The sequence below is a fragment of the Electrophorus electricus genome, chromosome 11 (assembly GCF_041902795.1).
Source record: "Electrophorus electricus isolate QZ-2024a chromosome 11, ASM4190279v1, whole genome shotgun sequence".
Taxonomy (NCBI): Eukaryota; Metazoa; Chordata; class Actinopteri; order Gymnotiformes; family Gymnotidae; genus Electrophorus; species Electrophorus electricus.
Window position 1 is genome coordinate 10,335,884 of NC_137507.1, and position 27,324 is coordinate 10,363,207.

The 27,324-nt window shown below is 41.6% G+C and overlaps 1 pseudogene across 1 annotated transcript; it reads left to right on the forward strand.

The window, feature by feature from the left end:
• Positions 1-870: 870 nt before the first annotated feature.
• On the forward strand, positions 871-25,961 carry LOC118241658 (stabilin-2-like; annotated as a pseudogene). Its single transcript, XR_014125961.1, has 52 exons — positions 871-925; positions 7,403-7,405; positions 7,883-7,969; positions 8,573-8,712; positions 8,913-9,036; positions 9,156-9,218; positions 9,299-9,415; positions 9,521-9,574; positions 9,712-9,792; positions 10,088-10,240; positions 10,374-10,433; positions 10,688-10,783; positions 11,250-11,337; positions 11,431-11,542; positions 11,663-11,840; positions 12,026-12,119; positions 12,211-12,369; positions 12,601-12,721; positions 12,853-12,923; positions 13,092-13,139; positions 13,374-13,510; positions 13,701-13,809; positions 13,933-14,064; positions 14,393-14,521; positions 14,660-14,728; positions 15,136-15,222; positions 15,402-15,597; positions 15,758-15,853; positions 15,979-16,019; positions 17,617-17,736; positions 17,851-17,895; positions 18,032-18,112; positions 18,210-18,356; positions 18,440-18,580; positions 19,080-19,139; positions 19,319-19,321; positions 19,641-19,709; positions 19,889-19,951; positions 20,183-20,306; positions 20,479-20,628; positions 20,894-20,998; positions 21,104-21,211; positions 21,464-21,657; positions 21,764-21,905; positions 23,342-23,475; positions 23,570-23,735; positions 24,087-24,193; positions 24,489-24,608; positions 24,700-24,750; positions 24,851-25,216; positions 25,387-25,494; positions 25,605-25,961. The product of XR_014125961.1 is annotated as a stabilin-2-like (transcript).
• The last annotated feature ends 1,363 nt before the right edge of the window (positions 25,962-27,324 follow it).

Here is a 27,324-nt window from a genome sequence, read left to right on the forward strand (position 1 = left end):
AACAAATAGCCTAAATAAAACTAACGTTTATTGGAAAAGGCTCCCTATTCTTTTTAATCTGTACTACCTAGGAGTCGCATCCTAAAAATACACATTAAATAAAACATTTAACGTTTTAAAACTTGAGGAAATTATATCTTAAAGGCATTCAGTACCATTTCTAAAAATGAATTTTACAACTTCTGTGATATTTTGTAGTATTTTATGTAATCCTACATTTTTTCTTCATCTACACTTTCACACATTTCAGAATTCGGTGAGCTATGCAGTTTCTGAGTTTAAGATAAAAGGGAGAGTTTTGTTAATGGCACAAAAGTTACATGACGCGATTCAAATATCAGTCTTTTTTTTCTCTTCAAAACAAATAGAAAAGGAGAAATCACAAATGAAAAGCTTATTATATATCCTAAAATGAAATTAGTAATATAACCGTTTAATTAATTAATTTATAAGCGTAGTAGGGCTACATAGATTTATTTTATATTTATACTAATGATAAATTGATTATGAGTGAAAGCCAAGGACAATGTACTATTAACTTGTTACACTAGAATAAGTTATTTATTGTAGGTGTCAAAAGCATTGGTAGTGTCACACACAACACGCTTACATTTATGGTATTTAGCTGAGATAAAATTCAAATTTCTATTTTGAATTTAACAAACATAAATAAAATGGAGCCATAAAACCTACACGTACCACTGAGTATTTGTAACACCGGAGTGCCGCATGGCAGTGCAGGACGTACAGACTCCCTCGACGGACACATTTATTAACATACGAAAAACCCAACGGCACTCACATATAATGTAAACTGTTAACATGAACACACAACGATTAACATTAACGATCTGAACATTAACAGACAACATGACCATCGTGAACGTGATCAATAACCGCCAGCGAAGCAGCGCCCCACAGCGGTGTAAGTGCACGCAGACATTAGCAGACTAACCACGTGCAGGCGCGTGCTCAGTACGAAGGAGTGGCTACAAACAAGACGATTAAGCGCCACTGCACGCGGTGGGCCGTACCAGGTGACTAGTGGGGGCTCCGTGACAGTATTTAATCAAAATGTAAAGACTTAATAACCGACTTCATTTATCATAACATAATATTCTGAGGTTTTGGCTAATATTAAGGGTAATTAAAGGCAACCAAAGACATGCTACACTGTATGAAGTTGAAGAGTTTAGCGATTGGCATTAGGTAGTCCAGTTATCATATTAGTTTCCTCGAAGAATGTTTTTCAGAACTGAATGAATATTTTTGGCAGTAGAAAGTCTTTGGTGTGAAGAGGTTGCAATGAGCTGTGCTTCAATACGAAAATGTTTGACCCACCTCCTAACCGTTTTACTTTTTTTTAATTCTTTTTTTTTGTGTGTGTAGAAAAATTGTATGATTGTTGAGTAAAGATTATTACTTCAATTTGTTTATAATCATGTAGGGTAATACTGAAAAAGTATCAATAATTTTTTTTTTCAAAAGTATTCTTGACTCATTACAAGCATGTCATTTTTTTCTAATTTATCTGCATAGAGGAGATTTATCTGCATAGATGGTTGTCACCTGAGTTGGTTGGCCCATTACTCATATTCTGTAAACTGTGGGTATATCTATAGAAGTATTGACACTGAAATGTTCAGATTTGAGGGCAGAAGCCAATTGCCATATTTCCCTCTCTCTCTGACCTGAACAGACCTGATGTAAGATCAGTTTGTGATTTTTCATAGCATAAAGTCTGTTTTTGGAGTCATATATTCAGAGGAAACTAAAATACCTTGAAATCAACTTTTTCACTAAAAACAGTGGGGAAAGTATTGTAGTACCAGTTATTAGTTTGAACTGTTTCCTCAAATGTTGACGTCATTAACATGCCCTTTAGTGTAACTTCCTTTGTGGTGGTGGTTGTCACACTCATGATGAGGATGATGGCACGTACCATGTCAACTCAAGGTGTGTTCATGTTCCTTGACTTTATGGTGCAAATATCAATCAAACAGTTTCCTTATTTCCATGGCAACATAGTCACTTCCGGGTTTTCCAGTTTTCGTCTCCGTGGTTCCGTGACTCCGCCCCTTTGTGTCCAGCTGTTCCTAGTTTGTCCCTGATTGTAGTCCCATGTAAACCCCATTCCTACATCTCTTGGTTGTCAGTCATTGTAGCTTTCTCTCTTTGTTTTGGTAAGGTTGTCTTTCATGGTTTCTGGTTAGTTCTCGTTGTTCGTGCTCATTGTGTTTCGAGTAAGATCCTGTTTGTACTCGCTCCTCTGTCTGTCTTTAGTTGGATCTCATTTGTCCTCGCTCATATCCTGTTTTATCTCGCTACTCGTTCATCGCCCTGCGCTCTATGTTTAGTTACCCTCGCTGTCTGTTGCTTTCCTTGTTTAGTTCTGTTACCTGTATCTTCGTCGTGAATAGTTTGTTTATCTTACGTAGTCCGGTTCTGTTATCCCCGCTTGTCCAAGTCTTTGTGCTCATAGTTGTATTTATCATTGTGGTTCTCAGTTAGTCTTTTCTTTAGTGTGCGTGTGTGCGTGCGTGTGTGTATTGTCGTGTCCATATTGTCGTGTCCGTTGATGCAGGAAAGAAGAGACAGGAACCAGTGCGTTACCTTGTGGCCTTTTATTAATGCAGATCTCTGGAGATGTCACTTCACAACGCAGTGCGAGTGAGATCTAAAGCATAACTTTGCAACAGACAGACTTATATTTTTCTCGCCTTGCGCCACTTCTGATTTTGTATTTTTCCATCTCAGCCGTCACCTCTGTCTGACTGTCGCGTACACATGTCTTCTTGCATAATCACACATATGCACGTCTAGGGCATTTCCTGTTATGTCTGAACATACAGTAATTATTTTATTAATTCAAGCATTAGTCCTATTCCATTCTGCACATTATTCTCTATTAGTGTAAGCTTAGCATTCATTTAATTTATGAAACCCCACAGTATGTGTGTATATATATATATATACTTTGTTGCCTAAGTCTCGCCCTCACCCTATTATCCTGTTCCTCCTATGTTTGTCTGTTTTATTCTATGTTCTGTTTTGTATTTTTTGTTTTGTCATTTACTCAGAATATATCCTAATACAGTACAGTAGGTTAGAGTCCAACATCCCATAAACTAGAATACTGTAGAAAACGGGGATCAATTCTGATACCTAGAGTACAAAATACATAAGGTCTATCTTAAACAATGATAAGTGCAATAAACAATAAGTGCTAGAGTTTGTTAAACATAAACAATACCCTACAATAAGTTTTAATTTAGTCAGTCAATATGGGAGCAGTGTCAGTTGTCCTTTAAATATTCTGCAAATAGATGGGTCTTCAGTTTGTGTTTGAAGACTGCAAGGGACTCTGCTGTCCGGACAGCAAATGGGAGTTCATTCCACCATTTTGGAGCCAGGACAGAAAATATGAAACTTGAAGCAAGGTATTTCAAGCCAGCCATACTTGAGGTATGGATTGGGCTTTGACCACTGACCTCATGTATGAAGGGAGTGGTTCATTTTTGGCTTTGTAGACAAGCATTAAGGTTTTAAATCTGATGCATGCAGCTACTGGGAGCTAATGAAGGGAGTGCAGTAGTGGAGTAACGTGAGAACTTTGGAAGATTGAAGACCAGTCGTGCTGCTGCGTTCTGGACAAGTTGTAGAGGTTTGCTGGCTCTTAGAGGAAGACCAGTAAGTAGAGAGTTGCAGTAGTCGAGCTTTGAAATCACGAGACACTGCACAAGCACCTTGGTAGCTTCCTGTGAGAGAAAGGGCTGAGTTCTTCGTATGTTACGAAGGAGAAATCTGCAAGACTGGGTTAGATTAGAAACATGAGCTGAGATCGACATTTGGCTGTTCAAAGTTATGCCCAGGCTACAGGCAGCTTCGGATGGTGATACCAGGGAGTTCTTGAAGGAAACTGAGGTCATGGTAAGGGTTGGGAGTACCTGGGATAAACAGAAGCTCAATTTTACTGGGGTTGAGCTTCAAGTGGTGGGCTGTCATCCATGATGCAATGTCAGTCAAGCATGCTGAGATACATATCAAGACTTGCATGTCAGAGGGTGGAAAATAAATAAAATAACTGAGTGTCATCAGCATAGCAGTGATAGGAAAAACCATGAGAAGATATTACATCACCAAGAGAATGAGTATACAAAGAGAAGAGAAGGGGGCCCATTACCAAGCCTTGTGGAACACCAGTGGAGAGTCCGCACGGTTTGGATGTGGATCCTCTCCATGTCACCTGATAGGACTGAAACCATCTCCAAGCAGAGCCAGTCACACCAAGCCCGGAAAGAACAGAGAAAAGAATGTTGTGTTTCACTGTGTCAAAGGCTGCTGAAAGGTCTAGAAGAATCAAAACAGATAACTGTTTGGCAGCTTTAGTGGCATGAAGTTTCTCAGTCACCGCTACGAGGGCTGTTTCTGTAGAATGTGCCAGTTTGTAGCCAGAGTGATCATGCAGCTGGTTCTGGGTGAGAAAAAGAGACAATTGATTATAAACTGCTCGTTCAAGGGCTTTTGAGAGGAAAGAGAAGTGATACCGGTCTGTAGTTGGTAACGCTGGAGCTGTCAAGTGTGGCCTTTTTGAGGATTGGTACCACCCTGGCGGTTTTGAATGCAGTAGGCACATATCCAGAAGATAAGGAGTTGTTGATGATGACAGAGATGAAAGGAAGCAGATCTCTTGCGATTGTCTGGAACAGAGCAGAAGGCTTCAGATCCAGCGGACAAGTAGTCAGATTGCTGGAAGTCATAAGTTGAAGAATTTCATCTGTGGAGAGGAGAAAAAGAAGTCAGAGAGTTGGATGTTGAGAAATGCACATTATTTGGAGTAGTGGGAACAGAGGAAAAGGACTGGTGGATTGCTGCAACCTTCTCCTCAAAGAAGGTGATAAAATCTTCCAGAGTAAGAGATGGGGGGGTGGGGGGGATTAAGGAGAGAAGAAAAAATTGTGAAGAGCTTGCGTGGATCAGATGATGATGATGATTCGAATTTCTCCCTGTAGTAGGATGACTTTGCAGATGTTACTTGCAGTGAGAACTTGGAAAGGAGAGACTTGTATGAGCTAAGATCTGAATCTATGTGAGATTTCCTCCACCTCCTCTCTCCAGTCCTTAGTTCTCTCAAGTGTTTCTGTTAGCCAGGGGGCAGGTGGGGAGGACTTAGCGGGTCTAAAGGAGAGAGAGCACAGAAGATTCATTGATGAGGAGAGTGTAGAAATGAAAGTGATTTGTAACTGTATCCAAAGAGAGAGAGGATAGAGAGTCAGGGTGAGGAAGGGTGGACAAAATAGTAGAAGTAAGGGAAGACAGAGTTATGGAGTGAAGATTGCGATGGAGGAAGGAGGAACATGTTGGAGAGGACTGGATGGAAAGAGAAGGAAGGGAGAGAGAGAAGGATAGAAAGTGATGGTCCGAGAGGTGGAGGGGGGTGACTGCGATGTCCGATGTTGTGGTGGTACGGGTGAAAATCAGGTCCAGAACATTGCCCGCTTTGTGAGTCGGAGGAGAGTGGGTGAGGTCAAATGCTGTCAACAGTGGAAGGATGCAGGAGGAATGCAGCTTGTCTGATGGAAGGTTGAAGTCACCAAGCAAAATGAGTGGATTTCCTTCAGTGGGGAAATGACTCAGAAGGATGTCGAGCTCATCAATGAAGTGATCTAGGGAACCTGGAGGGTGGTAGATGACAATGTTAAAAAGTTTGGTGGGGAAAGACACTGTAATGGCATGAAATTCAAAAGAGGAGATGGAAAGTGTGAAGGAAAGTGGAGTGAAACGCCACTCTCGGGACATTAGTAAACCTGTGCCACCACCCCTGCCGAGACGCCTCGGAGAATGTGTAAAGGAAAAGGCAGAGAACAGGGCAGCTGGAGTCGCTGAGTTTTCAGGGGTGATCCATGTTTCTGTCAGAGCCAGGAAGTGTAGGAAGTGGAGGGATGCTAATGCTGAGATGAAGTCAGCCTTCTGGACAGCAGATTGGCAGTTCCAGAGCCCTCCTGCCACCACGATATGTGATGGTGTGAAGCGTTGTGAGTCAGTGAGGTTGCTGAGATTGCGTCGTCTATGATTGTGTCGAGGAGATCTGTGGGATATGTGGACAGGAATTGTGAAGCACATTTCAGATGCTTGATTTGTGGATGTATGAGATAAAGGATTGAGAATATGAGAAGATGCATGTGTCTGTAGCGGAGTCGTCCTAATTTAAGTCAGTTCAATAAATGCTCAGCCCGCCCCTCAATTCACACCTAAGGTCAGGGTGAAACCACACCTGTAGTGAGTAATCACCGCTACCAAGCAACTAACAACTAGGTTTAGACAACAAGCCTTGAATTTCACAGAATCTAAGACAAAAGTAAGTGAACTCAGAGCCTACCTTAACCAACCAGATGATAATCCACCGAGACAAAGCAAAGCACAGAGTAGATAATTGTGCACTGTAGAGTCTCCCGATGTCATAACTAGTACAATCTTTGCAGGCAACATCAGACTATGATTACATGTGTGTCTGTAGAATTCTGTGTTGATGTGACAAACCTTTCCTCACGTCTGTCCATTTAGGTATTGAAACACACGGCCAGTGATTAAAGGCAACATAGGTAATTGTGTACTGTAGAGTCTCCCGATGTAATAATGTTTCAATCTTGCAGGCAACATCAGACTATGATTACATGTGTGTCTGTAAATTTCTGTGTTGAAGTGACATGCTGTTCCTGACTTCTCCCTATTTAGGTATGAACACACAAGGCTAACGATTATAAGCAAAATTGGTAATTCTTCAATGTAGAGCCTCAAATTTTGCAATTTTCCTCAGAATGGTAGTGTGAATATATATTTCCATTTTGGTTAAAATCAGACAACCTATGACAGCATTTCAGTGATATGGTAATGGTACCCCTTTGATCAATGCCACATATAGTCAAAAAGTCAACATTATTTGATAATTATTTAGTTTCAGACTTTAAAGATTAAGCGCAAATTTTGTATTATTAACGAATGTGTCAAAACTAAACATGTTTGAAATGCATTGCAATTGCAAAGTTGTTTGGACTCTGCAAAGATTCATTTGAGTCCAAGTTTGTGTTGCCAAATTTAACTATGTAGGAGATATACTAGATTTTTTAGTATAGTGCCCCCAAGTGGCCATTTCCCTATATCTTAGAGATTGCATACATGACAATACAATTCAAGTTTGATGTGGATTGACCAATGCTAAGCCTGTGAAATCTGTACCGAATGCTGATTGGCCGATGGTATCAGTCCTTTTTGGAGCTATAGTATCCCTGTTTTAGGTCCTGCTCCATACGTGCATACAGATGTTATGTAGCAGTTTCACATTTGCTGGACAATCTGAGTAGGTGTGATAGTTTCTTGCCTGTGATGGTGCCCCCTATTTAAGCAGGTGCACCAAAATGGTTGACTTGCCCCATATCCAATGGGGGACATGTCTGTAAAGTTTGGTGTCATTGCACTGAAGGGTTCAACTTATTTGATTGGCATGTAGAAACTACACAGTATAGAAATCCCCAGATTTTTTGATATTTCTTGTGAATGTCTGGATACCAGATTTGTGTAGGTTTGGTGAAAATCCTAGGAGTTAGTGTTCCTACATGTGTGTGATTTTGCATATTATGCAAATTATCTCAAAATATAAGTGGTTGGAGCTTATGGCTACTTATGGCTACTTTTTGTAGACTGGAAGACTAGTAATTACCTGAAAAAAGAATTTTGTCTTTGTAACGTTTGCCTGAGTGCCGCAGGACGCAGAACAGGATGCACATACTCCCTCGACTTTGTGAAACATTTAATAACATCGAACGTATAAGACAATGGTGGCACTCACACATAACATGAACAGTGAACATAAATACACTTTCAGAAGCAGCTATGTCCTGACCTCTGACGTCACACGGACAGTTCACTGTTTTTGTACCATGTAACAAAGCTGTCAAATCAACATCTGTGAGTTTAGTCATACAGACCATTAATCATATCATTATATACACACTATTGTTCAAATCTTTGGAATCACTGCACTAGTGTTCTTAATAATCCACTTTTTTTGTGGATACGTACATGAAATTATTATAATGTGATACTAGAATTTAAAAATTCATGAATTTTCAAAAAACATAAATACACAAATAGTTTTGTCCAGAATTATGTAGAATTGTGCAGATGACTCCAGAATGCTTCATAGACATGTATAGAGCGAGTTAATAATAAAATTAATATCCAGAATACTTCACAAAGGGGTGGAAAGCAATGATCAAATCTGGAGGCAGAATATTTCAGGAGAAATTGCATTAAATTCAATTTAATGAATTATTCAATAGTTAATGACCTTTAGTTCACTAAAATACTAAATGATAGTTTAGAATGAATCTACATACATTATTTAGACCTACATTGCATAAAGTTGCAATAAAATATAGTATAAATATGGGAACCCAAATTTTTGTAGTAGTATGAATGATAAAGTGCAAAACACATCCATGTTACACACTCTCTCACACACACACGCACACACACACACCCATGTGCATCGTACTGTTCTGCTGCTGCAGGTGAAAACTGGTGGCAAATGAGGCGAAGGCCCGATACCTCGTCAAGTTGCACATGGTTGCCATGGAAATGAACTCTGACACTCTGAAGAATGGAATACTCTATTACACGCTGACAGGGAAAACTGCTGAATCAGTAACTGAGGTAGAGGAGTGTGTGTGTGTGTGTGTGTGTGTGTGTGAGGGAGGGAGGGAGAGATAGACAACAAAAAAGAGAAAATTGAATATTATAGAAATAGCACTCTCACTATCTCTCACTGTGTCACTGTCTCTCACTGTCTCTTTTTCTCTTTCTTTCTCTCTCTTTCTCTCTCTCTTTCTTTCTCTCTTTCTTTCTCTCCTAAGCCTGAGCAGGTTAAAGTCCGTATCCGTGGCAGCCGTAGGAAAGGCCTGCTTCTGGAATGGAGTGATCCACATCACTGATAAAATGATGGACACGGTCCCTCCTACTGTTATAAGTGACAGTCAGGTGTGTTCTTCAGACAAGCCTGATGCTTTTAATAATACTGCTGTAAATCAGGAAATCCTTCTTTCTGAGTTATTAAGTAAAATAAAACTCTTTTTTAAGAATTTGCTCTTTGAATTCAGGAAAACCTGATGAAGATTCTTTCTGACAATGGAAAGTTCTCCCAATTTAAGTCTCTCCTTGAGGTATTGGAAAATTGTCAGAAATGTCTACATATGCAGTAAATGCGCATGTATGAAACTCTAAGTCTGTCTCTTTGCATCAGAAAACCAACATGGTGGCTGTTTTGGACGAGGCAGGTCCCTACACAGTGTTTGCTCCAAGAAACACCACCTTTTCTTTACTGAAGGACAGTTACCTAGACTACCTTGTATCTGATGAGGTGGGTCTGCACTGCAAAATTTCTACAGTATTTTATATTTAGCATCACTTAACTGGAAACAAGTTGATCTTTCCCTTTATATTTCTGTTCCTTTCATCTCTGAAGGGCAATTCAAAACTACTGGAACTGATGAGAAACCATATTGTTTCCTCTGCTCAGGTGAGTGTTTCTGCTTGGACAATGTAGTAGGAATGTGGTGTCCCTTCTGCATAGCATATTGAAACTTTACACATGATGCTACCAAACGTCTTTTTCTGTAATTACACTCATGTCTTATTTTCTTGCATTGAAATCAGCTGAGTGTTAGCTACATCATCTCAAGCGCGCAGACTGTGTCCATGGCTAATCAAGTTCTAGCATTTAATGTCACCCTTGTTGTGAGTACTCAAGAATTTTCACACTTCATTTCATGTAACACTTCACCAGGAAATGCTGGCATTGCTAAAATGTATGAGAAGGAGTCAGTCAACAAACACACACATGCTGACCACCTCTAGCTGCATTTACAGTTGTTCAAATAGGAATGTGGTCTGGTACACTGTGGCATGTCAGTTATTCCCATTTATTATTCGGTCATAAAAAGTCTCTAGCTGATTCTCATTCATGTTTAGGTATGTAAGTAGTGTTTGTGTTGGATGGACATTTCCCAATATGGTTTCTGCTCATAATCAGGGTCAATTTTTGATCAACGGGGTAGCGGTGGTTGAGACAGATGTTGAGGCAAAGAATGGACGTCTCTATTCGCTGGATGGGATTCTAATCCCGCCCACCATAGAACCCATCCTCCCTCATCGGTGTGACATTACTGAAAATGTTAAATATAAGGTGAGTTTTGGCCATGCATCTAGAAGTTACGTTTGATTTAAATCTGCAGAATCCCACGTCATCTAAGAAAAAAAGCTACTTTTGCTTGTTGGAGTGAGCTTCAATGGAAGACCATTTTGTCTTTTGTCTCCAGGGTCTTTGTGTGAGCTGTTCATCAGTCACCAGGTCCACCTGTCCAACAGGTGTCTCAATGGTAAGAAGATGCCTTCTTCATAACTTTTATTATTGTACGCCGACTGAAGTCATATAATTCCAAACATTTTATCATTAACAGGTTTACAGAAGATTTACAAATACCTAGTAATCATTATAGCTGCATGTTTGTCTGAGTGATAGAAAAGAGTTTAAGGTTGATTGTGTTTGAGGTTTTTAGTGTCTATCTCGAGGTGCATATCTAAATTATCTGTGTATATCTACATTTCTCTCCCTTGTGGCTCTTGTGTGAAGAACACGTTTTCCAGGGGCTGTGTGTACATGAAAAAGTCTCTAGGCCTGAATATTCCTGTTCTGGGCTGCAGCCTGTATTGCAGTGAGAACCGTACTGTGAGTATGAGAACCAACACCAATCACTTCATGTGTCCCAGATCTGCTCTAGCAAGCATTGCACCAGCCTTATAGGAGCTGGTAATCGAAATGTCAGTTTCAACAATAATGCAATACAATACAATAACCCAAAGTTTCTGGGACTGGTGAGACTGGGTTCATTATTAGGCTTTACCTCCACAGATTCAACATGCCAACTTCTTTGTTTAATTTATAATAGGAGAAAATCCCGCCAACGCAGTAGTGTGTAGTAGTTCGATCTAACATACTTACATATACTCAGGGCACAAAGTTACACTGTCATAAAGTAAACCTCCGGTAGATATGTTTACCCCCGAGTCCTGAAACTAATTACTTAAGAGCAGAGTAGATTTGTACATTATTCTTTATACAGCATTTTGGGTGTTTTGTATTAAAACTGAAGCTAAAGTAGGAGATGATGTCTTTCTTTCTCCATGTTGTGAAGACCCCACAATGCTGTAAAGGCTTTTTTTGGATCAGACTGTTCCCCTTGCCCAGGTGGATTCACTGCCCCCTGCTCCTCTCATGGCATGGTACACACACACACACACACACACACACACACACACACACACACGCATACACGCACACGCACACCCCACTTCACAACTCTCCATTTGTTTCAGTGCTTCGAGGGTATAGATGGCAATGGCACTTGTCAGTGTGAGCCCAACTTCAAAGAGTCCCATTGCCAGTACTGTGCTGACCCCAACAAGTACGGCCCATCCTGTGACCAAAGTGCAACTCCAGAAGCATCGGAGTACCCTCCCGTATCCATAGATCAGATCCATCTTTGTCAGCCTCGACTGTCATAAGAGCTTCAGTAATCTCCCTTCACCTCTCTTTCCTGTACCCCAGCCTGCGGGTGTGTGCAGGGCGTGTGTGACAACCGCCCAGAAGCCCACGGCACGTGTAAGTCAGGCTCCTGCAAACCAGGTTTCTCTGGGCAGCTCTGTGATAAGCACACCCAGCCTTGCGGGCCCAAGCAGCCGTGCCACACCCATGCTGACTGTGTCTACAGCGAAGGAGAGCTCATGTGAGTGCCCCGCGTTTGCCCCGTCCTTAATCTGCTCTTAACCCCGGTTTCGGTTAAGATGTAGAAGTAAGGCTGTTTTCTTTTTTTTTTAATTCACTTCATCATATGGTATGAAGATGTGAAGGAACAAATTTTTCCAGTCAGGGAGATGTGTGTTTCATTTTACTTGTGTATCTTTGTTCAAGGTGTGTGTGTAAGCTGGGTTTCAAAGGGAATGGATTCCTGTGTGTAGAGAGCGACCCGTGTACTTCACCTCCCAACGGAGGCTGCAGTAACAACGTAGGTCAAGAATGCATTTGTGTGTGTTGGTCCGCGCGCACGTGTGAATGCGTGTGTGTGTTTCTGAATGTCTTTGTTTTCTCTCTCTCAGGCTAGGTGTATAAAAACTGGACCAGGCACCCGCAGGTGTGAGTGTCTGAAGGGGTGGAAAGAGGATGGAGATGAATGCCAGCCTGTCAATAACTGTGTGGAGCCCTCTAGAGGCGGGTGCCATCCTAACGCATCATGCGTCCATGTAGGCCCAGGACAGGTGAGACGGGCTGCTGCTTAACTCAGACACTCAGTCCAGCACAGACTCTAGACTAAGGGCACTTGCACAGCATAAGGTGTCATGGATGTTGCCTTAGAGCCACTTTTGCCTACTCTACATCAGTCCTTTGTACATCTCCATTGTTCCATCCATCCATACATCCATCCATCCAGACATTCATTCAGCCTGTGTTTGCTGAGCTTGTCAGTCATTCTTTCTATTTTTTTCCAGAATTACTGTATGTGCAAGAAGAATTACCGTGGCAATGGGAAAGATTGTGAGGCTATCAATCAGTGTGTAGATCAAATGGGAGGATGTCATCAGCATGTTAGTGTGACACACACACACACACGCACACACACACTTTCAGATGAGTTAACATCATAATAGCATTACACCATTACATGAGATGGTCATGCCATTATTGTGGGAGTTAAATGATCACATTATTCCTCCATGCTTCTTTCTTGTATGGGAATCAAGGGAGGTTTGAGTGTGTATGTCAGATGGGTTATTCAGGAGATGGGAGCATCTGCTATGGAACCCTGGCACAGGTATGACAGCAGAATACTACACGGTTTATTAGTATTTCAGTGATTTTAGATAATGCTCTGCCATATGTTAGACTTCACAGAATTTAATCACACTGAATATGAACATCTGAACACTGAGAAACATGAATATCCTCACATAAACAGGATTATTTGCATTTTCTTCTAAAGGACGTGGAAAACAATCCTGATCTGAGTGAATTCAATACGTGGTTGACTGTAAGTTTCAGTCTGTACTTTTTTGAGAATTAAGATATAAAGTCTATCTAAATTATTGATAAAAACATTTTTTTATGCAGATTGTGTTAATAATTAATATGTTCCTAAGTCACTTTTTGGAACTGATCTTTGAAGGACTGAGGCAAAGTGTATATCAGAGGTAAAGGGTAATATGTGTGCTCTGTGGGGAATTATTACGGGTGTTCTGAGTGTCTCCTCTGGAATGGGCTGCAGCGAGCAGACCTCAAGGACATGCTGACCGAAGGCCAGAACATGACTCTGTTTGTGCCATCGGAACAAGCCATCGGCAACCTGAGCAAAGACGACCGGGATTACTGGCTGGCCGTCAGCAACCTTCCAAGTCTGGTCAAGTGAGTTCACTATCACAGTGTAATCTGCACTAGTGTAATCTGTCACCTTGCCACATCTCTTTGGGTTGCATACACAGTTGCTCTTGGTGTAAAATCAACAGTGGTCAGTCATGAAATGCAGTGGAATGTCATATGATATTTAATGACTCTTAATGGTTGCTCATAATTGGTGTGTTCAATCTGTCCTCAGGAGTCACATGGTTTCTGGGTTCTTTGCTTTGGCTGAGCTCCGGAGTTCACCTTCTCCAGAACTAGTTTCCCTTTTGAAAAAGACACTTCCTGTTTCCTGGACCAATGAGGTAAAAAGACTGTGGGGATTCTATCATTCTATCTTTATAGTCACTCACACACACACACACACACACACACACACACGTTTGGTGTTTGTTTATATGTGATAGTGTGTGATTTCTCCAAATTAGGACCTGAATGTGACGCGTTACCACATTGTGCTGGGTGACACCCTGAGGCAGGCAGACCTGCAGGATGGCCTGTACAAAGACACCATGCTGGGTTTCTCCTATCAGATAGGCATTTTCTGCAAAGACAGTAACGTAGGTCAACTCTTTACCCATGTGAACGGGGAAATCATAGGAACATATGGGATATAGAAGAGATGTGCGTTAAACTACCCAGTACACATGAGAACAGCTACTCTGTTCCCAGTCAGCTGTGGAAAATGGAGCCTAAATGCTCACAGACATGCAGACAGACACTCACAGACAGAGACTCAAAGACACTCACAGACCCACACAAACATGTCTCCGTCTTCCCACAGTAACACTATTGAGTGAGGAACAGTCGAACCCTTTCATACAAAGAGGGCATCGAGAGCCGCACACTTTATAAATCTCTCTCTCTCTTTCTGTCTGTCCTTCTCAGTGGTGGGTGAATAAGGCTCTGGTGACTGCTACGGATATTTTGACTTCTAAGGGGGTCATCCATGAAGTGTCTGCTGTACTGAAGGTGCCCAGGAACCGCTGTGACACAGCGTCCACCAAGATCTTCCAGGTGATTCCCTCTGCTGTGCACAGCTCTCCCAGACTCTCTCACCCGCCGCACGCCTTCACAGGCAACAGGGCAGACCCACTTTGCTGAGCTGTTTGTCAGGCATGAGTTTGTGATCTTCTGGAATAACACTGTATGCAGGGGCAGTGCATGGACTGCTTTCACCCAACCGAGAGCCGTTGTCCCCCTGGAACCCAGCAAGTATTCACGGTAAAATCAATGGCATGTCTCTAAAACAAGCTATTCATCTAAAACACACGTATTAATTACTTTATGTGCCACTGTTTACAACCATAATCTAGTCAGATTAACCAAACATTAGTTTAGCTTTTTAAATCCATTCAGTGCTCATTTGGGAGTGTGGCTGTGTTTCATAGATGTGGCTAATGGTATTTTTACATTTACATTACATTTACTGTTTTTACATTTAAATTTCCATTTTTACATTTTTGCGTTGAATTCAATATTATGTTCTTGTTCATATAATTTTGTTTTTATCGGTGTCACTGTATTGTTAATAAGACTTCAGTCTCAGCTGGGTTTCTGGGTAAAATGAACATTTAAATGGAGCAGACTGACATGTCCTGATTTTGTGTTTTGTTTTTTTTTGCCCAAAGTCCATAAAAAGGACCAAATGTGCATATAGCAGGAGGAAACACAGGATGTTCATTGGCTGTGAGGCTTCCTGTCAAAAACGGAGCATCGTACGTGAGATTTTTAAATTTCTTTCTTCTGTAAGTTGTTTAAATGACGGTGCTGAATTTTGCACATGTTGGATTGAGTATGTTTTAACACTGATGTGATTTTACTGTTATTTTGTCATCATTAAGTTTTGATTGGAGGGAGGTTCCCTCTCTTGTTTTCTCTCTCTCCCTCTCTGTAGGTAAGGAAGTGTTGCGAGGGCTTTTATGGTGTTAACTGTGAGAGCTGTCCAGGGCCAGAAGGCCAGCCCTGTTTTGGTAACGGTGTGTGTGTGGACGGTATTAATGGTACAGGAGCGTGTCGGTGCAACCCTGGCTTTAACGGCACAGCCTGCGAGTCCTGCCAGACGGGAAAGTATGGCATCCACTGTGACCAAGGTATTCCGCCGTGGAATCTACCTTTGTAACGTACCTTTGTAATGTACAACAATGTAAGTTCCCAATACACTACAGGTAAAAGCTTGTTAAACCTCCACATATTTCTCTCAGTCGTATTTGTTCCCTTTTTCCCTTTTTCTCTCTTTTCCTCTCACTGCAGACTGTAAGTGTGTGAATGGTCACTGTAATGATGGTCAGGAGGGGGATGGCACCTGCGATTGTGACGTTGGATGGAGAGGAACACTTTGCTCTATAGGTGAGGAATTACACACACACACAAACACACACACACACACACACACACACACACACACACACACACACAAATTTAATTTCTTTTCTGTGGTGAGAAAAGAAACTTAGCTCCGTGTTCTATTTCAGCCATAACCACAGACTCATGTAAAGGGACGTGCCACAGCAGTGCAAAGTAAGCGAGACCCTCTCACTCTCAGCCCCCTCTCACTCTCAGTCCCCTATCACTCTCAGCCCCCTCTCACTCCCTGATCCCTCTCACTCTCTGAAACATCTCATGCTCATACTCCTCTTTCTGGGACCTCTAATATACCTTTATATTTGTCACTAGAGATTAGGTACAGAGTGTTATCATGCACAGGAGTGTTGCTGGGGTTTTTACATGTGGAACTGAGATCCACCAACCAAAATTAACCAGTCAGCTGCAGCCTTGTAAATCATACCATTAATCAAGAGTTTAATGATGGCCAACATAAACTATGTACAGCAACCAGATATTCAGTCTCTAACTGTGCACTGGCCATTTCTACCTTAAAGTGGCGATCAACTAACTAACTGATATTTTAGGACCTCTCCTAAAGGGTTCTGGAACATATTAAGAAGTCTGGAGTTCCCGTGGTCCAGATAGGTAGTAATGAAGACAGCTGTAATGTGGAATCCCCAGGGATCTGTTCTTGGTCCACTTTTATTTAAGCTATACATGCTCCGATTAGGCCAGTTCTACAACACAATAAGATTTCCTATCAATGTTATGCAGATGACACACACATATACACTTAGTTCTCTCACTGGATTATTATCCTAATAGACACTCTGTCTCTGTTTGTAGCACATAAATAACTGAATGACAGAATTTCCTGAAAGTAAATAAAGACAAAACAGAGGTTATGATATTTGGCAACAGAGCAGAGAATCTCTAAATTGTTCCCCATCGTGAATCTAGGGATCTAAAAATGTAGTAAGAAATCTCAGCCTTAGAAAGTTCTTGGAGATCTAATAGACCCAGGACTGACCTTTACTGGCCATATCAAATGAATATTAAGAAACTATAAGGGTATTAAGAAAGGCTTAATGTTCCAACAAGACCTTGGACACTTTTGCGTGCTTTTATCTCCAACCAGGTTGACTAATACCAGTTGACTACTAGTATATATTTTGATCACTTGCTCAAGGAGTAAAAACCCAGTAGGTCTCTAAGATCCAAGGATACAAGGCCCAGAATGTGGAGCCCAGAATTTAAACCAAACACGGAGAAGCAGCATTCATTTTTTTTATATATATATATACATGACTGATAATAACTCCAAGATGAATTTAGATGTGGCCCAAATATTTTTAAATAGAGGTTAAAAGTGTTACTGGTCATAATTGAGCTCTCTGTATTCATTTATATCTGCAGCACTTTATTTTATCATTATATATTGTTCATCTTTTTATTTTCATGTATTAGTTATTGCCGTGTAAATCAGATGTAACTATTTTTCACAAAAGCTTCCTGAGGTTATAGATCTCGGGATGAAAAACAATAAAATTATTTCATTATTTTATTTCATTCACTATTTTTGTGTGTTTGTCTGACGTGCTTTGAATTGGCACTGTGTATGAAAAGTGCTGTACACATAAACTTGCCTTGTTTTGCCTTCACCTAAAGTAGCTGGTGTATGCATGTAATCTGGCATCACAGGGTTTGGCATGTGTGACTGCACTGAGCCCTAACGTAATAAATGAATGTGAATAGCTGTAATCTATTCATCTGATCCTTGTCAGAAAAATGGAGGCTGCCACAAGCAAGCCATCTGTATGATGACAGGACCAGGGGAGAGGAACTGTACCTGTCGCAAGGACTACATGGGAGATGGGATGACCTGCAAAAGTAACGTCATGCAGGTGAGAGCCAAGGAGCGTTTCTCTCTCTCTCTGTCTCTCTCACTCACACACACACACAAACTCTCTGCCGTCTCATTTTCACTAACTTAAATGTGTCTCCCATTGTGCCTTCAGGAGCTCCGAAACAGAGATCTGACAAGTTTCTTCTACAGTGTGTTAGTGAGTCTCAGTCATTCATTTGAATTGTATTATTGATGTGTTTTTTAATCATTATTTTTCTGTTTTCTTGAACCCTGTGTTACAAAATATTAGTTAATGCAGGCAGGAAATAATCAGCATATGTTTATGCTTTCAGTGGTCTGATGCTTATTTCCTACAAGGACGTGGTCCATACACTGTGTTTGCTCCTAACAATAAGGCACTTAAAAAGGCAGAAGTAAGTCCAAGTGTTTGATGAAACTGCCCAGTGTGCATGTTGAATGACTGGACCAACAGTCCTCTCGGTCACGCCATAATCCTGCATCACTTCCCAGTACCAGAAGCCAGAGAATAAAGAGAGCAACGCAGCGCTGGTCCTGTACCACATCGTGTCATGCCGTATCCTGATGCCGGAGGACCTGATGCAGCCCCGTAACCTCACCACGCTCAGCGGGGAAACGCTCACCATCTCCTACTGGGAGGTCGGCATGCTGACCTCAACAGAAAAGAGCCACTTCACTCCGTGCAGTCCTACTGAGATGTATAAACTGTGCTTTGTGTGCAGGGCTCGATATATATCAATAACAAGGCCAAAGTGGTGTACAACGATCAGGAGAGCAACAATGGGATTTTCCACGAGATCGACACGGTTTTCATCCCCCCCAGCTTCCAGAAGCTGAATGGAATTAATAAGTCTGCCAGCCTCGTAGGTGTCGGCATTTATCTTGAGACTGTCTTGCGTATGGAAGATGCAAACCACTAGTTCAGTGATATTATCATGCAGCAAAGTAAATACCCTTGAAGGTTTTGCCTCTTTTGACCAACTTTGTCAGACAAATCTCTTGATCTAATGTTAATGGTGTGAATAAATCCAGGTTTCCTCATCTATCAAATGATGCTAAGAATTATTTTGTTATTATTTATTTTTAAAAAAAACTTTGAAGAAATGAGCTTTCACATAGCAAACCCCTGACCTCAGCACCTGTTATTGCCTCTTTTACAGAAGTAGCTTCAGAGGAAATTTAACTTCCACTGTTAGATTAAGTCACTTTAAACTACTGAGAGCACAGGAATGAAGTTTAGATTCCACATGTTCCCAAACATAGCAAACAACACCAGCTGTACAGGGAGTGCACTTAAAGATTTATTCAAAAACACCAAATGACCTCTAACCTGGACTTTATTTCACCATTTATTTCTGGCAGCCTGACCTCAAAGATGTAGCAAATGAACACGGCTTCAAGACATTTTTCAAACTGTTGGAGGTGCGTACAAGTAAAATCAAATCAAATCACTTTTTTTGTTGTCACTTTAGCACAGACGTGAAAGTGAGTGAAAAGCTTGAGTAGATAGTCCCCCACAGTCTGTAAGTACACAATGTATACACATTAAATACAGAATATGTACACATATGTAACATACACCCTTTATGCTGTGTTTCCAGAAGGTATAAATATATAAGCTGTGAAATATACAGATGTACACATTTCTATTATAGAATATATAGATTATGTTCAAATACAAGGTGTGGATAGAGTTGTGCATGACATAGTTGCGTCAGTAAAGGTTTAGATGTACTAGAATTGCATGGTATGATCTGTTCAGAAGTTGTCCCTGTATTGTACCATACACACAGCAGTATGGACGACAGTGTGATGAAAGCTACAAGTCAAAGTTAGGAGTCAAGGTCATTTTTATTTGTTTGCTTGCTTTGTTTGCTTGTTTGTTTTATGGTTTGTTTTTATCAAATGGTTCTGAAACATGGTATTGACTGCTTGTTAACACCTCCCAGCCTTGGGGGGCACTGTGATCAGAAGGACACTGTAGACATCACAGTAAGTCCTACATAATTCCGATCTATGCTGACAAAATCCTCTACTGATATGCAGCATGCATATTATATGCAAATTATATAAATTACATACTTCCTATTTTAAAAATGTTTCTTAGCTATGCTACACTCTCATTTTGTATTATATATAGATTATATAAAAGGTTTCTTTTCCTGTGGTAGATGCCTTGCAGATATTGTGCTGTTACAGTGTCATCTGATTGCCCTTCAATAAGTAAACCAAAGGTATGTTTTTTTCTGTAATCACAAATCCATGCCCATTTCACTATGTACACATAAATGACTACCTTTCTAAAAAATCATAAATGCTTCATCCAACTCATACAAACACTATGTGAAATATTACATTTGTTTTATATGTATTTTTCCATGAAGATCTCTCATGTTCCTGTAGTTACCTTAGGGCTAATCATTTCTATATGTTACATTTTATTTTAACATGTTTTTGGAATGCAGTCTATACAGAGGTGCGACCTGCCCAGACGCTTCTAATCTGTGAATGCTGGATGTCAGTCTGTGTGCACCATGGTCATATGGAAGACCAAGTGCTGCTCAGGTTACTACGGCAGAGATTGTCTCGGTACAGTAGTCCAGAATTCATTCACATTTTACTACAACTCACTAATCATGTTGTTGATGGCAGCTATATTTGGGCCCTTCTGGGTTCTTAGACATTGTTGCTTTTGCATAATAACAATGAAAATGATAGTGGCATTGTGTGTGTGATATTCTCACTACATCCTGTTCTCCAGCCTGTCCTGGAGGGCCAAGATCCCCCTGTAGTAACCATGGACAGTGTGATGAGGATCACCTAGGCAACAGCAACTGCACATGTTTTCCTGGGTACCAGGGAGTGGCCTGTGAATTATGCATAGATGGCCACTTTGGACCAGAGTGCAATGGTCACATTCTCTACTGAACATTTAATAATCTAGTTGAAAAGTGTTTGCAAAGCTGAGCATTGAACTACAGTGTGTGATTTTATGGATGCATCTTACTAGAATTTTTGCTAGTATGAGACAGTTTCATTATACATTCAGCTTTCCACACATGAATGACACAAGCACTGTGCCATAATAATATCCATGAAAAGCTTTTTCAGGTGGAGTGGAGGAAGTGGAAATTCTATTGAATGTTTTTTCTCCCCCTCACTTCCTGTACCCACAGCCTGTAACTGTTCTGAACATGGATCATGTGATGAGAGTCCAGACGGCACAGGTTCCTGCTTCTGTGATGAGGGCTGGTCTGGTCCACAGTGTGAACACAAGCTGGGTACGGCACACACCCACCACATCTCCACATTGTTTGTACAGCATGGGGGATGTGAATGTTCCTTGTATCTGTGCTGAAACCCTCCCTGCCTTTCTGATGCCGTAGCCGACAGCCCTGTGTGCGTCCCTGCTTGCCATGCAAAGGCGGTGTGTGCCAAGAACAACTACTGTGTTTGTAAACCATTTTACGAGGGAGATGGGCTCACCTGCACAGGTAAACACTACACTTCTCCAGTCTGGCCTCAGCTCTCGTCCTCCTATAACCACTCCTTCAATGCAACTACTTCTCCAGAAAGGAACAACCTGACAGACAGAAGTAGTGGCTTGTGCTCCCTTAGTCTTTGGTCTGTGTAGGAAATGAGATGCGATCGAGAAAAGCTCGACCTCTCTTTCAAAAGACATATCGGACCAGCGGAGATGATGGCTCACTTGAAACCATTCTCCAATCTCTCTCCCCTGCCTCCAGTGGCTGACCTGTGCGGGCTCTGGAATGGAGGCTGCTCGAAGAATGCCAACTGCTCCCAGAAGGACGAGAAGGTGAACTGCACCTGCTTGACGGGCTACTCTGGAGACGGCCATGTCTGCTCGCCGGTGGACCCCTGTGTTACGGATGATAACGGAGGCTGTCACGAGCATGCCATCTGTACAATGACTGGAGCAGTGAGCAGGCTTCTCTTCCTCTACACCTACACCTTCCTCTATATATGTATATTTTTTATATGCTGTGTGTGTGTGTGTGTGTGTGTGTGTGTTTGTAAAACCCCAGAATAAGAAGAAGTGTGAGTGTAAGCCTAACTACATTGGTGATGGTCTGGAGTGTGAGCTGAAGGTGCTTCCAGTGAATCGCTGCATGCAGGATAACGGCCAGTGTCACTCTGACGCTCAGTGCACTGACCTGCACTACCAGGGTGAGAGTTTCAGCCTCTCTCTGTGTAACTGGAATGTCCTAATATACAATAGATTTGGTAAGTGATTGGACAGTAGCACTGTACACCTTTTCTGTAATCCTGTTCTATATGTAGTCCATTTCATGGTCACAGGAGTAGTAGGATGTGCAAAGCAGTCCAGGTGTCTGGTTTCTTCTTCCAGCTTCTCCTGGGGGATCCCCAGGCTTCCCCAGGCCAGCTTGGAGACGTAGTCCCTCCAGAATGTCCTCGGTCTACCCATAGTCCTCCTCCCTGTTGGCCATGTCTGGTATACCTACGGCAGGAGGTGACCACATGGCATCCTTATCAGATGCCTGAACCACTTCAACTGGCTGCTCTTAACAGCGGCTCTGCTTTACGCTCCTCCAAAGTTCATGAGCAGGTTATGGTTGGGAAATAGTAAATTGAGAACTTGAATTTATAGCTCAGCTCCGTCTTCATAGCTACAGTCTGCCACAGTGACCACATTACAGAAATTGCTGAACTTATCCTATGGTTGATATCACAATTCCTCTTGCCATCACTTGTGACCTCAGTTACTTAAACTCCTCCACTTGGGGTCAGGTTCTCGCCCAGAGGGAGTGCGCCACTCTTTCCCAGGAGATCACCATGTCCTTCAACTTGCCTCCTTTTCTGCTTAATGGTGTCCCTCACTGTTAAAGTCCACAACCGGGTTTTTGGGTTGACGCTATACCAGGCACTGAAAAAGATTTAGCCACAATGAACCTGCTTCCACAATGGAGATTTTGAACAGGGTCCACCCATACTCAGTGTCCCCAATTACTCCAGAAAGTACAAGAAGCTCTCTTCAAATCATTTGGGAAGGTGTTTCCAAGCAGACCCTCACTATATGTTTGTGGCTAGCAGGTCTGACCGAGAATGTTCTCTGCCATCTGATCCAACTCAGCACCAGATTGTGATCTATTGACAGCTACACACCTCTCTCCACATGAGTGTTCAAAACATGGCCTCAGGTCAGATGACACAACCACAAAGTTAATCACTGACCTTTGGCCCAAGGTGCTCTGATAATATGTACACTTATGAGCAGCTTTGTGTTCAGACTTTGTCTTTGTTGTACACCAGTTATGGATAGTACAGAAGTCAAAAAACATCCCGCCTCTTGCTTCAGATTGGGCAGAACATTCCTCCCAGTCAATCCTCTCAAGGTTTCCCAGTCATTGCCTACCATATTTGTTTTGTAATAAAATACTGTCTGTAATAATATTTGTTCAGAATATCAACTTTCTTTGGTTTGTACTAGGGAAACCCTGCAAGAATGAAAATTCTCACATTGTTTCTCTATTTGAGTGAAATATAAGTAACTGTATGGAAAATTGTTTATTTCATGGCCATCAGGGTGAAATTGTAGGGTTGAGGCTAAATGTGTAATCTACACTTTATCTGCTTTACCTCAGATAAGACCGTTGGGGTCTTCCACTACCGTTCTCCACTGGGAGTGTACAAACTCAACTGCACACAGGCCCAGGAGGCCTGCAAGCAGGAGGGAGGCACTATTGCTACATACACACAACTGTCCTATGCTCAGCAGGTGGGTGTAGATGCAAGTAGGCACACTGAGCATCTGAGCAAGAGATAGAGATGGCTGTGTGGTATGTTTGACGTCCTATCTGTGGGCCACGCAGGCTGGGTACAGTCTGTGTTCTGCCGGATGGCTCGAACAGGAGCGCGTGGCCTATCCCATGAGCTATTCCCACCTCAAATGTGGCTTTGGTCATGTGGGCATCGTGGACTACGGCAAACAAACTGACCTGAGCAGGACCTGGGACACGTTCTGCTACCGGCCAAAGGGTAAGACATGGCAGCTTATGACGGTGTATGACAAACATAAAACATGTTAAACATGTTAAACCCCATAGTTCAACTATGACTCCAAACTCAAACCATAACCTCAGCCTCAAACCATAATCCCCATATTTAACTATAACACCAACCTTAAACCTTAATTCCAACTTCAAGCCAAACTATACTGAGCCTCAAGTTTGCATTTAATACAACAATCTATGCTGTTAAATATAGATGGTGTGTGTGTGTGTGTGTGTGTGTTTGTGTGTGTGTGTGTGTGTGTGTGTGTGTGTGTGTGTGTGTGTGTGTGTACGCGCGCGCATGTTTATTTATTTGTTAATATTATTGTTTTACCAGATGTGAAATGTGAGTGTAAGATGGGGTACATTGGTGATGGATACACTTGCACTGGAAACCTGCTACAGGTTCTCTACTCCAAGCCCAACTTTTCCAACTTTCTGTCAGTGAGTATAACAGCTTACAAGCTGCATGAAAAACATGTTCTGCACTTTCCAAACAGAATCCCTGGAGTATTGAAGAAAACACTCCTGAGTAAACTGCATTACAGCCAGTTTGTTGTTACCAGAACATATTACTTCTGGTTTTATCAGAGTAGTTCTTGAGGACTAGCATTCTATGCTGTGTACATTGATGCACTGATATCAGATGCACTCATATCAGACTGTTGCCACCAGATTTGGCTCTGATGTTCCCCAGTAACTGACACTGACTGGTTTCATAAATTATTCCCATCCCCAGCAAATCTTGAATTGCTCCAGAACTTCAGCATCAGGTCAAGAGTTTGTGAGGCGTCTCAGCAACATAACCACACAGTCCACCCTGTTTGTGCCTGATAATGACGGTCTCTATGAGAACGAGGTATTTCCGTCCTCTCCATACCACACAGATGTCTGCATTCTTCATGAGTCAAGATTAAAGGTGTTTCACACTCCCCCTCTCTCTGGAATAGACACTGTCCTACAGGGATTTAGAGCACCACCTGCTGGATGGGAGAGCTCTGGTGCGGTTCCTAGCCTGCAGGTTCCTAGCCTGCAGAGCCCCCAGACACTGGTAAACATTTACCTCATTTAAGCTGCATTATAGTTAGTGGATGTTCTAAGCAATTGCATTTACTTCAAGTCTAAATCAGGCACGCACAATGTCTCCTGAAAACTGTGTTAGTGGATGCAAATAATTACCAACAAAGTTTAACAGATCCTTTCTGCCTCCAGGCTTCCTCTGGATATGTCAATAACCGTTACATTATCGAATCCGACATTTTTGCATCCAATGGGATCATCCATGTGCTGCATGGACCATTGAAAGCTCCACCCCCTCCGGCCCCTTCCCTTCACCCCGCCCACAAGGCAGGGATGGGCATCGGTGTTCTGCTACTCGTCATCCTTATCATGGCTGGAGCATTTGTGGCCTACCATTTGTACACCCAGCAATCCAAGCCTTTCCAGTTCCACTACTTCAAGATTAGTGTGGACATGGTGCGTCACAAGATAGCAACATGTTTTTAATATGCAAACAGAAAAATTTATCCAAACATGTGCAGGAAGATTTAATAAAAGGAAAATGAATTAGACGGTAAGTACACACTCATGAATTAGTGTGTATATGCAGTATGCAAGTATGTGTGTTTGGATTTCAGGAAGATGAGAATGAAGACAGCAGCCCTTCTGGATCAGCCCCGTACATCTCCAACCCCACGTATGAGTCCACACCTGCCCCCACTGACCCCCACCTCCCAGCAGATGAGGTAAGTAAAAGAATTACAGTTACAGATTACAGTTATGCATAATTACAGTTACAGATTGAAACAGAACAAAACTTTGTGCTGCCCGGTTCTAACACTGGACTGTGTTACAGAAGGATGACGAGCAGCAGATGGTTGCCAGTGGCTCTTATGATCTTCTGCAGGATAGCTGAAGAGATGTGGGATCTCACTCAGACACTCTCCTTACAGTTCAGAGCCTGAACTGCTGTAGAGCAGCTGGACACTCAAGTGCTGCAGTACCTTAGCCGACCATAAGAGGGCCGAAGAAAAAAAAAGAACAAAGATTGAACGGCAGTTTCATAAAGCTGAACTGCAATGAACTGGACATTGACGACCCAGTAAAATGGGAAGTACTTTTTTGATTATGTGTGTACAACTGTTTACGTCTCTGTGTGCATGTGTTGTGTGGTTGAATGTTTACATGTTTGTTGGCCTTGATTATTCCTTTGGTATAACAAGTTTATGTTCATGTTACCACTACATGCACAAATAAACAAACAAAAAGCATTTGTATCAGTTGTGATTCATAAACTCTAAGGGATATTTCACTGAACACAAATTTCTAATCAGCTGGATAACTTGAGACAAAAGTCGAGGCTATAATGTCCCCCTAGCCCTTCTGCCACTGTCTTCTCATGTGTGTAGCCTGGTCCAGAATCCAACACTGCACACAGTCTGTGATTTGGGAACAAGCCAGAATTGTGCAAGTTTCAGATACTCTGGACTGGGTTATAACAGGGTTATAAATACAAGTCTTATCTGATAGAAAAAAGTGTGTATTTAGTCTTTGATACATTTTGAAAGAGCTGTATTCAAAATCCTTTCAGAATACAATAATACTCTCTGTGATTGTATCACTTGTTCTCTTTCTCTTGGTTTACTTTAAAAAACTGACCATTGAAGAATAGAACACTTCTTATGTGTTTTTAGTGAGAGCGAATTTTTCTCTCTTTTTTCTGTCAGTAGAATAAAATATCTGTTTCACCGCCGTGATTATAAAATTCATAATCCTCTTCTGCCATCTTGTGGATGAAATATGTATTACAGTTATACGGCAAAATGATTTTGTCACGTCTTATCATTATCTATATAAAGGTTTTTAAAACTTTTGAATTGTAATAAAACATATATTCTAAAGTCTTTTTTAAATTATCTACTGTTTTTCTATTTTGCAGTCATAATTTCATTATTATATGCTTCCTTTCAAATAACTGAAAACCAAGCATCATCTTTATCACTTTAGGCTATTAAAATGTTTGTGTAGCCTCTATACACTCTATACATCTCTGTACACCCTGGAAAGCAGTGTCCCCAAATTTCTTATTAACTTATTGTTACACTAGAATAAGTTATTTATTGTAGGTGTCAAAAGCATTGGTAGTGTCACACACAACACTCTTACATTTATGACATTTAGCTGAGATTAAATTCAAATTTCTATTATGAATTTAACAAACATAAATAAAATGGAGCCATAAAACCTACACGTACCACTGAGTATTTCTAACACCCGAGTGCCGCAGGGCAAGTGCAGGACGTACAGACTCCCTCCACGGAGACATTTATTAACATACGAAAACACAACGGCACTCACATATAACGTAAACGGTGAACATGAACACACAACGACTAACATTACCGATGTGAACATTAACACAGACAACATGACCATCGTGAACGTGATCAATAACCGCCAGCGAAGCAGCGTCCCACAGCGGTGTAAGTGCACGCAGACATTAGCAAACTAACCACGTGCAGGCGCGTGCTCAGTACAGAGGCGTGGCTACAAACGAGACGATTAAGCGCCACTGC